The sequence below is a fragment of the Grus americana genome, chromosome 31 (genome assembly GCF_028858705.1).
Source record: "Grus americana isolate bGruAme1 chromosome 31, bGruAme1.mat, whole genome shotgun sequence".
Classification (NCBI taxonomy): domain Eukaryota; kingdom Metazoa; phylum Chordata; class Aves; order Gruiformes; family Gruidae; genus Grus; species Grus americana.
The window spans coordinates 2,501-15,435 of NC_072882.1; the positions used below are offsets into that span (position 1 = coordinate 2,501).

The 12,935-nt window shown below is 54.4% G+C and overlaps 1 long non-coding RNA gene across 2 annotated transcripts; it reads right to left on the bottom strand.

Moving 5' to 3' along the window:
* Nucleotides 1–1,805: 1,805 nt before the first annotated feature.
* LOC129198199 (uncharacterized) lies at nucleotides 1,806–7,930 on the bottom strand. Of its 2 annotated transcripts, none has more exons than XR_008574445.1 (4): nucleotides 7,867–7,930; nucleotides 6,570–6,763; nucleotides 6,228–6,476; nucleotides 1,806–3,423 (listed from the first exon to the last, which is right to left on the bottom strand). It is a non-coding gene; the product is annotated as an uncharacterized LOC129198199 (long non-coding RNA). The 2 variants fall into 2 exon arrangements; XR_008574444.1 differs by lacking the exon at nucleotides 1,806–3,423 and adding an exon at nucleotides 5,502–6,015.
* Nucleotides 7,931–12,935: the final 5,005 nt, after the last annotated feature.

The following is a 12,935-nucleotide window of genomic DNA, read 5'->3' on the forward strand; positions in this document are numbered from 1 at the left end:
CATTTTTCTCCTTCCAGAGCTTTCTACTACAATGCAATCTTGATGCTCCGGTTCACACCCCCGGCCAAACACGTGCAGTTTGCGGTTGCCCGGATAAATGCTCTGATTCCCTGCGTGTAAGAAGCAAAACCAAATGCCTTAGATAATTTAAATTATTATTATTACACAAGAATCTACAATGACCAGTCAAAACCTTTACAAGCCCATCCTTCTAAAACATCCCTTACACCCTCTTGTATGCCAACCTGGTCCTCCTCAACAGCGGTCACCTACGCTAACCCCCCACACCCTTTGCCTTCAAAACCAACACCGCTATTACTGTGACCGTCTGCTAAATAACACACCTGCCTGCTATCACAGGCACATACAAGACTCCAGAAGATCGCTCCTCGGGAACGCCGTTCCCGGGAGACGCAATAAAAGTTACATCTCTCGCCCTGCCTGGCAAAAACCCCGGCCCGAACCGCACCGCCGCCCAGACTTTGGCCGTGAACGTCGCCTCGCGGAGCGGCCGGGACCGGGGGAAAAAAAACCCAGCTGGGGGAAAAAAGAAAAAAATCCCCCAGCTGGGGTTTTTTTATTCTAATTTCAAAAAGCAAACTAGCTTGCTCTACCTGGGAAAAAATACACAGCGCGCACACACACAAAATTTGGCACCACCGCACCCTCACACCCCACCCCTCACCCAAATACATGTCCATTCCACCGCAACCGGACATCGCCCGCTCCTTCCGGCGCTCCTCGGGAACGCCGTTCCCGGGAGACGCCATCAAAATTACATCTCTCGCCCTGCCTGGCAAAAACCCCGGCCCGAACCGCACCGCCGCCCAAACTTTGGCGACGAACGTCGCCTCGCGGAGCGGCCGGGACCGGGGGAAAAAAACCCCAGCCGGAGGAGGGAAAAAAAAAATCCCCCAGCTGGGGTTTTTTTATTCTAATCTCAAACAGCAAACTAGCTTGCTCTACCTGGAAAAAAAAATACACAGCACACACCCCCCACCCCCCCCCCCCAAAATTTGGCACCACCACCACCTCACACCCCACCCCTCACCCAAATACATATCCATTCCACTGCAACCAGACATCGCCCGCTCCTTCCGGCGCTCCTCGGGAACGCCGTTCCCGGGAGACGCCATCAAAATTTCATCTCTCGCCCTGCCTGGCAAAAACCCCGGCCCGAACCGCACCGCCGTCCAAACTTTGGCGACGAACGTCGCCTCGCGGAGCGGCCGGGACCGGGGGAAAAAAAACCCCAGCCGGGGGAGGAAAAAAAAAATCCCCCAGCTGGGGTTTTTTTTATTCTAATCTCAAACAGCAAACTAGCTTGCTCTACCTGGAAAAAAAAATACACAGCACACCCCCCATCCCCCCCCCAAAATTTGGCACCACCACCACCTCACACCCCACCCCTCACCCAAATACATGTCCATTCCACTGCAACCAGACATCGCCCACTCCTTCCGGCGCTCCTCGGGAACGCCGTTCCCGGGAGACGCCACCAAAATTTCATCTCTCGCCCTGCCTGGCAAAAACCCCGGCCCGAACCGCACCGCCGTCCAAACTTTGGCGACGAACGTCGCCTCGCGGAGCGGCCGGGACCGGGGGAAAAAAAAAACCCAGCCGGGGGAGGAAAAAAAAAATCCCCCAGCTGGGGTTTTTTTTTTTATTCTAATCTCAAACAGCAAACTACCTTGCTCTACCTGGAAAAAAAAAAATACACAGCACACCCCCACACCCCCCCACCCCCACAATTTGGCACCACCACCACCACCACCACCTCACACCCCACCCCTCACCCAAACACACGTCCATTCCACCGCAACCGGACATCGCCCGCTCCCTCCGGCGCTCCTCGGGAACGCCGTTCCCGGGAGACGCCATCAAAATTTCATCTCTCGCCCTGCCTGGCAAAAACCCCGGCCCGAACCGCACCGCCGCCCAAACTTTGGCGACGAACGTCGCCTCGCGGAGCGGCCGGGACCGGGGGAAAAAAAACCCAGCTGGGGGAAAAAAAAAATAATCCCCCAGCTGGGGGTTTTTTATTCTAATTTCAAAAAGCAAACTAGCTTGCTCAACCTGGAAAAAATACACAGCGCGCACAAAATTAGGCACCGCCACCGCCTCACCCTCACGCTCCGCCCCTCACCCAAACACACATCCGTTCCTCCGCCCGCCCGCCACAACGGGCCACCGCCCCAATTCTCGGGCCGTCTGTTGAACGGCCTCACCCTGTCCCTTAAAACAGCATCACCGCTCCACCTGACTCTACAGAGTTAGCACTCGCGGGCAGAAGCCAAGGAAGATGCCTTGCTAACCGCACCCCTCCTTCGCTGTTACTTGGATACTTCACAACAACCTCACTCGAGGGTGTCGTGCGGAAATCCGAATCGTGCCGTGGCACCTGAAAAACACGACGGAAGGACTCTAGGGCCGGCTGGCCGACAACTACCCTCTGCCCCACAAAACTGCCCGTACAACGTCCACCCAAACAGACTGTGCTGACAGATTACCATCCGGGGCTGGGGCCGCTCCATCCCAACCGCAACAGCTACACGGGCTGACAGAGCAGCTCCGCCAAACACACACGCTCTCCCTCTCCCTCCCTCTCCAAAGATAATCTAAGAACGTAACGCCACTCCCCAAGGTAAAGTTGATGCCTGATCGGAAGACACAGCCTGACAAAAAGCATGACGATGCCGAGGCCGGACAGCTCCGGCGCTCTGGCGTGTGCCCAGCTATGCCAAAACTCCACGGCTCTGAATGGAACACAGGCTGAGAAGTCACAATGACCGAGACAAAATGCTGGCAAGGAACAGAAACCAAAAGGACAGGGAAGAAACCCCTGGAAAAACTCTCGACCATGAGAGACAAGACCTGAATCCAAAGCCCGAGCGATAGTCACGAAAGAGATTGGCAGAACGCGACGAGGACGCTAAATCGGACCGGTGGCGTTAGGCTGCGACATCACGCCACGCAACGGTACGCGCTCGACCGCCGCGCTGACGCCTCGAGCCTACGGAAAGAAGAGGAATGGCTACCGCAATGGTGGTAGGACACAAGTGTGCCTGTAGCTCCTCTGGCACAAAGGCCGAGACGAACATCGACGCGCTAGACAACGGACACGCACGAACGCGCGCCAGACGTTCTGCGAATCTGTACCCGCGCATCCCGGAGCCGCTTCGCCGGCACGCCCGGTTCGACAAGGATCGTTTCCGCTATCTGCGCCAGGCTGACTCCCCACGAACCGCCCCGCCGCTACGCCGATATTTGGACGCTCGCGGTCTGCGTGACGCACGACTTATCGCCCTGCTACTTAACTTTCATGGTGGCAGGGCTCACAGTCCATCCTTGATGACCGTTCTCAGTAGCATCCTTGTCACTTACAGGCAGCATTCCTTCAATTGCCTCATGCCCCTCCACTACCTACAAAACCAAAACACAAAGCTGCTAGACACACAGTTAATGCATGACAGAGCAGCCCTCCAGAGCTCTGCTCGCCTGCTCCGCTCCCACAAAGAACACACCTCAGTCCGAGTCCTCCTGGACACGTTAAAAGGCAGAGCATCATAATGATGAATCCGCCCCAAAGCGACCGGCGGCTCCGAGGCCCGTCGTGCGGCTCCTCAAACCTCAAGGTTGCTAGAGGCTTGCCCTGAGATGCCTGCAACAGCAGGATGAAAACCATCACTGAGTGAGTGGCCTACCACACAATCCAATTACAATCTGCTTGACTCCCACTCCCGGGCACAGGGACCTCAAAGTCACTTCAGCCCTCTATGCGAGCTCTGCAATGCCTAACCACCCAAATGCAATGGGAGCCATACCAAACACCAGACAACACCAAGCACTGCAATGCAATACACAATGATTACAAAGCGTTGATCAACACAGGGCAATGTACCACAAGACAGTCCCCATTGGCAGGCAGTGCCAAGACAGAGCCGCACAATGCAATACAGCGCCGCACAATGCAATACAGGAGTACAGGGTCACACAAGACTGTCCCCATTGGCCAGCAGTACAAAAAAAAAAAGAGCCGCACAATGCAACACAGCGGTACGGGGTCACACAAGACAGTCCCCATTGGCCAGCAGTACAAAAAAAAAAAGAGCCGCACAATGCAACACAGCGCCGCACAATGCAACACAGCGGTATGGGGTCACACAAGACAGTCCCCATTGGCCAGCAGTACAAAAAAAAGAACCGCACAATGCAATACAGCGGCGCACAATGCAATACAGCTTTACAGGGTCACACAAGACAGTCCCCACTGGCAGGCAGTGCCAAGACAGAGCCACACAATGCAATACAGCGCCACACAATGCAATACAGGAGTACAGGGTCACACAAGACAGTCCCCATTGGCCAGCAGTACAAAAAAAAGAGCCGCACAATGCAATACAGCTTTACAGGGTCACACAAGACAGTCCCCACTGGCAGGCAGTGCCAAGACAGAGCCACACAATGCAATACAGCGCCACACAATGCAATACAGGAGTACAGGGTCACACAAGACAGTCCCCATTGGCCAGCAGTACAAAAAAAAGAGCCGCACAATGCAATACAGCTTTACAGGGTCACACAAGACAGTCCCCACTGGCAGGCAGTGCCAAGACAGAGCCACACAATGCAATACAGCGCCACACAATGCAATACAGGAGTACAGGGTCACACAAGACAGTCCCCATTGGCCAGCAGTACAAAAAAAAGAGCCGCACAATGCAATACAGCTTTACAGGGTCACACAAGACAGTCCCCACTGGCAGGCAGTGCCAAGACAGAGCCGCACAATGCAATACAGCGCCACACAATGCAATACAGGAGTACAGGGTCCCACAAGACAGTCCCCATTGGCAAGCAGTGCCAATACAGCACCGCACAATGCAATACAGCGGTACAGGGTCACACAAGACAGTCCCCATTGGCAAGCAGTGCCAATACAGCACCGCACAATGCAATACAGCGGTACAGGGTCACACAAGACAGTCGCCGTCGGCCAGCAGTACAAAAAAAAAAAAGAGCCGCACAATGCAACACAGCGGTACAGGGTCACACAAGACAGTCCCCATTGGTCAGCAGTACAAAAAAAAAAAGAGCCGCACAATGCAATACAGCGCCGCACAATGCAATACGGCGGTACAGGGTCACACAAGACAGTCCCCGTTGGCCAGCAGTGCCAAGACAGCGCCGCACAATGCAATACGGCGGTACAGGGTCACACAAGACAGTCCCCGTTGGCCAGCAGTACAAAGACAGCGCCGCACAATGCAACACAGCGGTACAGGGTCACACAAGACAGTCCCCATTGGCCAGCAGTACAAAGACAGAGCCGCACAATGCAACACAGCGGTACAGGGTCACACAAGACAGTCCCCATTGGCCAGCAGTACAAAGACAGCGCCGCACAATGCAACACAGCGGTACAGGGTCACACAAGACAGTCCCCATTGGCCAGCAGTACAAAGACAGAGCCGCACAATGCAACACAGCGGTACAGGGTCACACAAGACAGTCCCCATTGGCCAGCAGTACAAAGACAGCGCCGCACAATGCGATACAGTCTCCACTGGCAGGCAGTACAAAGACAGAGCGGCACAAGGCAAGACACAGCCAGAGACGGGGACACGCAAGGCAATACAACACACAGCGCTACAAAACAAGATGTCTCAGATGGTGGTCAAAACCAATACAGATTGCAGCAATGCAATACAACACCAGAACAATGGGTGTGTGAGAAGCTAGGCTTTAAGACACAAGCCCCTAAGCATGCAACAACAAAAGACGGTATCAAACTTCAATTGAAGCGGAAGTTCCTGGAGCACAGGTGCGAGTCCAGCGCAGACCACCTCTACAACAGCGACCTTGCAGAAACATCTGAGATGCGAGATGCGCTTTAAGCTCCGATCACGAGGTGATAAATGCTTGACGGGCCGTATTCCGAAGCGACGAGGCGTTACGGACCCCGCGGACGCTCGCCGAGGTGCGCGCCGAGCACGTGGGGCGGAACCTAGAGACCTGCCGTAAGGCGCCGTATGCAAGAAAAAGTACAGATAATGCAAATGACGCTGCAATGCTGAGAGAGGCCATAATGTTTACGTCCAGCACGATGGACCCGGGACCCCTATCTCTCCCTAGACTTGAGGCAGACTAAATAGCCCTCTCTGCAACCCTGACGTTAAACCCCCTACTGGCCCTGCCCCAACCACCATTTTTGCCCCTTAATTTACCTTTCAGAGGGCAGGATCCTGATTCCCTCCTCATGGGGAACAGGTCACCTAACCGGGACGCTCCCCCATCCGCCGGGTTCCTCTTCATCCCTCGCGAGGCAGAGCATCGCCGGTCACCGATGTGCCGCCCGGCGTCGACCTCCGCTGCGACGAAGCCCTCCTTGGAAACGCCTTCCTCTCGCCCGTCCCTTTTCCTCGGCCGCTCGGAGTCGGATTCTTCGGTCTGCCGTGCCGAGGCCTGACCGCCACCTGTAAAACTCAAACAACCGGATACGATTTTAGTTACGTTTATGATGTCACACCTCAGTCAACTGCTACGTCAGCATGCTGGTCATAGCTCACCTCGCTTAAGTTCGCTCTGGTGCGGATATCCTGTTCGCACATTGATTTGCGCTTAGAAAATACAACTGGAAAAGCATGAACTAGGCAGAGTTGCCGACACACCGATCCGCTGACGTCGGACGCCGGCCCGCCTTCGTCCGGCGCTCCTCTCGCCTCTTCCGGTGGCCTTTGACACACAGCTTGTCGCTCGGCATCTGAAAAACCCAAACAAACTGTGTGAAGTAAGGGAGTGGCCGCTGACCGGTAGCTTGACTAGACCGAAAAGTCTGTCATCTTTTTGCATAAGCCTTCTAACTAGAGCTAAAACAAACAGAGAAGAGACAAACCAAACCTCAAATATTGAGCCCCACATATACAAACTAAGGCACATTCAAGAGTCAACCCGCTCAACTACCGCGCAAACTGCTGCTCCCAGAAGGCCAGAGTACAGCTTCTGACACCTGCCAACGCAATGAAACTAACTCTATGACAGCTGTCTACAGATACTTGCCTAGAGATGGACCGTAGCGTCTTCACCAAAAGATTCCCGTCACATGAATATTTTACCGCTACGCCGCAAAGCTACGCTACCCCCATCTTGAACATTGCTACACCCCTGGGGGGAGCGGCTCCAACCCCGACATGGCGCACAGACTCCGCAAACGTGAGACAAGAAGGCCGCGAGCGAGAACGGCTGGCAGAGAAGCCCTACGGCACCGCGACGTTGGGGATGCTTTGTAGCGGCTCCGGGAAAGAGGCGATGGCTGTGGCCGGTGAGAGAAAGTGACCGTCAAAACCGGAACGACAGACGCAGTAGAAGCCGGGTTTTAAGATCTAAGGCCGTTAAAGATGTGGGGATGAAACCTGAGAAAAGAACTCAGGGCAAACATAACTCTCAGTGGAGCTGCAGGCAGCACAGCTTGGCACTGCAAGAGGAGACATGTGCTCAGAAACATCTACAACACAATGCATGCCAAACAGATCTACGCTTTAAGCTATAACTACAAGAGAAAAAAAGGCTTGATGAGCACAATACCAATGAGTACAGATATTCAAGACTCATGAGATCTAATAAGGTACGTGGTGATCACAAAAAGCAGTAGAGGCATCAAGACCTGAAGGAGGTACAGTGTAGAGCATAAGACAGACAACACAACCCACGCAGGCTGAAAGCGCCCTGCCCAGCACGGTCTAGCCCAGTGCTGACAAGTAACCCGCTCCCTTTGCCTACCCAAAGGCGACTGCTCCCAGACAGCCCTCTCCCATACACTAACTTTAAAAGCCATCCCCTGCAACTCCCAAACTTGTCCAGACCTACCTTCTTACGGCACTGCTCCCCTCCTGTGCTGCTCTTCGCTGCGCATCTAGCCTGTCCGCATCTGAAAAAAAAAACCACACCAAGTTATTAAACAAGTCACCCAGGTGCCGAGCGAGAGCCAAACAATTCCAGACTGGCCGTACTGACACACTAACCGTACACTCTTATTGCTATTCCGCCTAACCCTGACCTCACACCCCCAGGCACAGGAGCTCCGTGCCCAACACACACACACACACACACACAGACCAACACTACATGGAACACAACAAACAACGCGACTCAAAGATGAGAGAAAACTCTCAGCAAGATGAATGACTCCCTGACCGGAGAGGCTGCCAAGCAAGATGATGTACAGGGTGCAACACCCAGGTGAGGAAGCTCTACGGCAACCCCAGAAGAGAATTGACTGTAAATGGCCCGTTATAAGAAGTTACGGTCAAAACCGAGATGATGGATGCGGCGAGAAGCCCGTCTTCAAGACCTAAGAAGGTAAGGATGCAGGGAGGAAGAGCCAGTCCCTGAAAATAGACGGCTAGAGAGCAGAGCTCCCGCTGCAGCCTGGTATAGCGCTGCAAAAAGAGGACCCGCCGGAGACTTCCGACACGCAAGACCGATCCACGCCGCAAGCTTGCTATGCGAACAAAGAAGCGCCCGATTGACGCTACATTGATGAGTACGGGCATTCGAGAGCCTAGGGATGGCACCCGAGAAGCGCACCGTGCCCCTTGAGCACAAAGAGGGCATTGAGACCCGAGGAAGGGCTAAGACACAAAGGACAAAACACACAGACGTAACACAGGCTGGAACTGCCCCGCCCAGTCTAGCGTGGTGCTGACGAGTAACCCGCTCCCTTTGCCCGCCCAAGGGGGACTGCTCCCAAACAGCCCTCTCCCCTGTGCTAGCCATAAAACCCCTCCCCTACAACCCCCAAACTCGCCCCCTCCTCAGCCTGCTCCCTCCCCGGCCACGGTCCCTCAACTTAGCTTGCAGAGGGCCGGGGATCTGATGTTTTTGTTGCCGATGGATTCAACACCACGCATTGGCTAATCGGGATGTTCCTGCAGTCGACTGGTTCCTCTTCATCAGCTACAATAAAGAAACAGAACACAAACAACAAAACAGCACTGTCAGTCAGCATTGCATCAGTCAGCCAACACCAACCTCTCCCACAACACCCCCCCTCCTCAGAAGCACCATGGCTCTCCACTCACGTGCTCGGTCTAGAGATGGACCCTGCAGCTGTCATCGCTTGTGGCACCTAAGACGCCAAGAGACACAAAATTAGTCCTACGTTTGTGAGAAGTCACCGCTCCCACGATCGCCCTCGCTATTCTTCCAGCTCACCTCAAACGTGCATCCAGTTCCAAAGGGGTGGCCACGCAGCGCCTGCAAAGCCAGAGGAAAGTGCTCAAACTAGCTGCTGTCGGTGTCTAATAGCAAAGCGCTATACAAGCGTCTCACCTTCTCAGACTGCTCGTCGGCACGCAGCTTCGCCCCTCCGAGGCTCCCTGCCGCACCTGCAATAAAATAAACAAACAAAGCAAGAGGCACGTGCTGAGACACTGCCCAAAACTGCCACCGGCACCGATTCTCATCTCCCCCTCCTTTACCTCAGATGCTTGCTCACCTGGCCTCCGTCATTTTGGGCTGCCATCCTTGCGCCCCACCTAGGAAAAATAAACAACGGGTACCTATATCTTAACCAGCAATACAACGCTGGAAAAATAACAGCTATGCTTCAGCCCACTAGTCGCTGCTCACCTGGCCCGAGTCACCTCCCGCGTCTATACGCTATGGGGCCGATATCCAGCTTCGCACCTTCAAAATAAAACAAAGTCTGAATGTAGTCATATAGGCACCAGCCACATCTTCCCTCCGACTCCACGGGCCAACCCATCTTCTTACAGCGCTCTGCTCCCCTCCTGTGCTGCTCTTCGCTGCGCATCTAGCCTGTCCGCATCTGAAAAAAAAAAACCACACCAAGTTATTAAACAAGTCACCCAGGTGCCGAGCGAGAGCCAAACAATTCCAGACTGGCCGTACTGACACACTAACCGTACACTCTTATTGCTATTCCGCCTAACCCTGACCTCACACCCCCAGGCACAGGAGCTCCGTGCCCAACACACACACACACACACACACACAGACCAACACTACATGGAACACAACAAACAACGCGACTCAAAGATGAGAGAAAACTCTCAGCAAGATGAATGACTCCCTGACCGGAGAGGCTGCCAAGCAAGATGATGTACAGGGTGCAACACCCAGGTGAGGAAGCTCTACGGCAACCCCAGAAGAGAATTGACTGTAAATGGCCCGTTATAAGAAGTTACGGTCAAAACCGAGATGATGGATGCGGCGAGAAGCCCGTCTTCAAGACCTAAGAAGGTAAGGATGCAGGGAGGAAGAGCCAGTCCCTGAAAATAGACGGCTAGAGAGCAGAGCTCCCGCTGCAGCCTGGTATAGCGCTGCAAAAAGAGGACCCGCCGGAGACTTCCGACACGCAAGACCGATCCACGCCGCAAGCTTGCTATGCGAACAAAGAAGCGCCCGATTGACGCTACATTGATGAGTACGGGCATTCGAGAGCCTAGGGATGGCACCCGAGAAGCGCACCGTGCCCCTTGAGCACAAAGAGGGCATTGAGACCCGAGGAAGGGCTAAGACACAAAGGACAAAACACACAGACGTAACACAGGCTGGAACTGCCCCGCCCAGTCTAGCGTGGTGCTGACGAGTAACCCGCTCCCTTTGCCCGCCCAAGGGGGACTGCTCCCAAACAGCCCTCTCCCCTGTGCTAGCCATAAAACCCCTCCCCTACAACCCCCAAACTCGCCCCCTCCTCAGCCTGCTCCCTCCCCGGCCACGGTCCCTCAACTTAGCTTGCAGAGGGCCGGGGATCTGATGTTTTTGTTGCCGATGGATTCAACACCACGCATTGGCTAATCGGGATGTTCCTGCAGTCGACTGGTTCCTCTTCATCAGCTACAATAAAGAAACAGAACACAAACAACAAAACAGCACTGTCAGTCAGCATTGCATCAGTCAGCCAACACCAACCTCTCCCACAACACCCCCCCTCCTCAGAAGCACCATGGCTCTCCACTCACGTGCTCGGTCTAGAGATGGACCCTGCAGCTGTCATCGCTTGTGGCACCTAAGACGCCAAGAGACACAAAATTAGTCCTACGTTTGTGAGAAGTCACCGCTCCCACGATCGCCCTCGCTATTCTTCCAGCTCACCTCAAACGTGCATCCAGTTCCAAAGGGGTGGCCACGCAGCGCCTGCAAAGCCAGAGGAAAGTGCTCAAACTAGCTGCTGTCGGTGTCTAATAGCAAAGCGCTATACAAGCGTCTCACCTTCTCAGACTGCTCGTCGGCACGCAGCTTCGCCCCTCCGAGGCTCCCTGCCGCACCTGCAATAAAATAAACAAACAAAGCAAGAGGCACGTGCTGAGACACTGCCCAAAACTGCCACCGGCACCGATTCTCATCTCCCCCTCCTTTACCTCAGATGCTTGCTCACCTGGCCTCCGTCATTTTGGGCTGCCATCCTTGCGCCCCACCTAGGAAAAATAAACAACGGGTACCTATATCTTAACCAGCAATACAACGCTGGAAAAATAACAGCTATGCTTCAGCCCACTAGTCGCTGCTCACCTGGCCCGAGTCACCTCCCGCGTCTATACGCTATGGGGCCGATATCCAGCTTCGCACCTTCAAAATAAAACAAAGTCTGAATGTAGTCATATAGGCACCAGCCACATCTTCCCTCCGACTCCACGGGCCAACCCATCTTCTTACAGCGCTCTGCTCCCCTCCTGTGCTGCTCTTCGCTGCGCATCTAGCCTGTCCGCATCTGAAAAAAAAAAAAACCACACCAAGTTATTAAACAAGTCACCCAGGTGCCGAGCGAGAGCCAAACAATTCCAGACTGGCCGTACTGACACACTAACCGTACACTCTTATTGCTATTCCGCCTAACCCTGACCTCACACCCCCAGGCACAGGAGCTCCGTGCCCAACACACACACACACACACACACAGACCAACACTACATGGAACACAACAAACAACGCGACTCAAAGATGAGAGAAAACTCTCAGCAAGATGAATGACTCCCTGACCGGAGAGGCTGCCAAGCAAGATGATGTACAGGGTGCAACACCCAGGTGAGGAAGCTCTACGGCAACCCCAGAAGAGAATTGACTGTAAATGGCCCGTTATAAGAAGTTACGGTCAAAACCGAGATGATGGATGCGGCGAGAAGCCCGTCTTCAAGACCTAAGAAGGTAAGGATGCAGGGAGGAAGAGCCAGTCCCTGAAAATAGACGGCTAGAGAGCAGAGCTCCCGCTGCAGCCTGGTATAGCGCTGCAAAAAGAGGACCCGCCGGAGACTTCCGACACGCAAGACCCATCCACGCCGCAAGCTTGCTATGCGAACAAAGAAGCGCCCGATTGACGCTACATTGATGAGTACGGGCATTCGAGAGCCTAGGGATGGCACCCGAGAAGCGCACCGTGCCCCTTGAGCACAAAGAGGGCATTGAGACCCGAGGAAGGGCTAAGACACAAAGGACAAAACACACAGACGTAACACAGGCTGGAACTGCCCCGCCCAGTCTAGCGTGGTGCTGACGAGTAACCCGCTCCCTTTGCCCGCCCAAGGGGGACTGCTCCCAAACAGCCCTCTCCCCTGTGCTAGCCATAAAACCCCTCCCCTACAACCCCCAAACTCGCCCCCTCCTCAGCCTGCTCCCTCCCCGGCCACGGTCCCTCAACTTAGCTTGCAGAGGGCCGGGGATCTGATGTTTTTGTTGCCGATGGATTCAACACCACGCATTGGCTAATCGGGATGTTCCTGCAGTCGACTGGTTCCTCTTCATCAGCTACAATAAAGAAACAGAACACAAACAACAAAACAGCACTGTCAGTCAGCATTGCATCAGTCAGCCAACACCAACCTCTCCCACAACACCCCCCCCTCCTCAGAAGCACCATGGCTCTCCACTCACGTGCTCGGTCTAGAGATGGACCCTGCAGCTGTCATCGCTTGTGG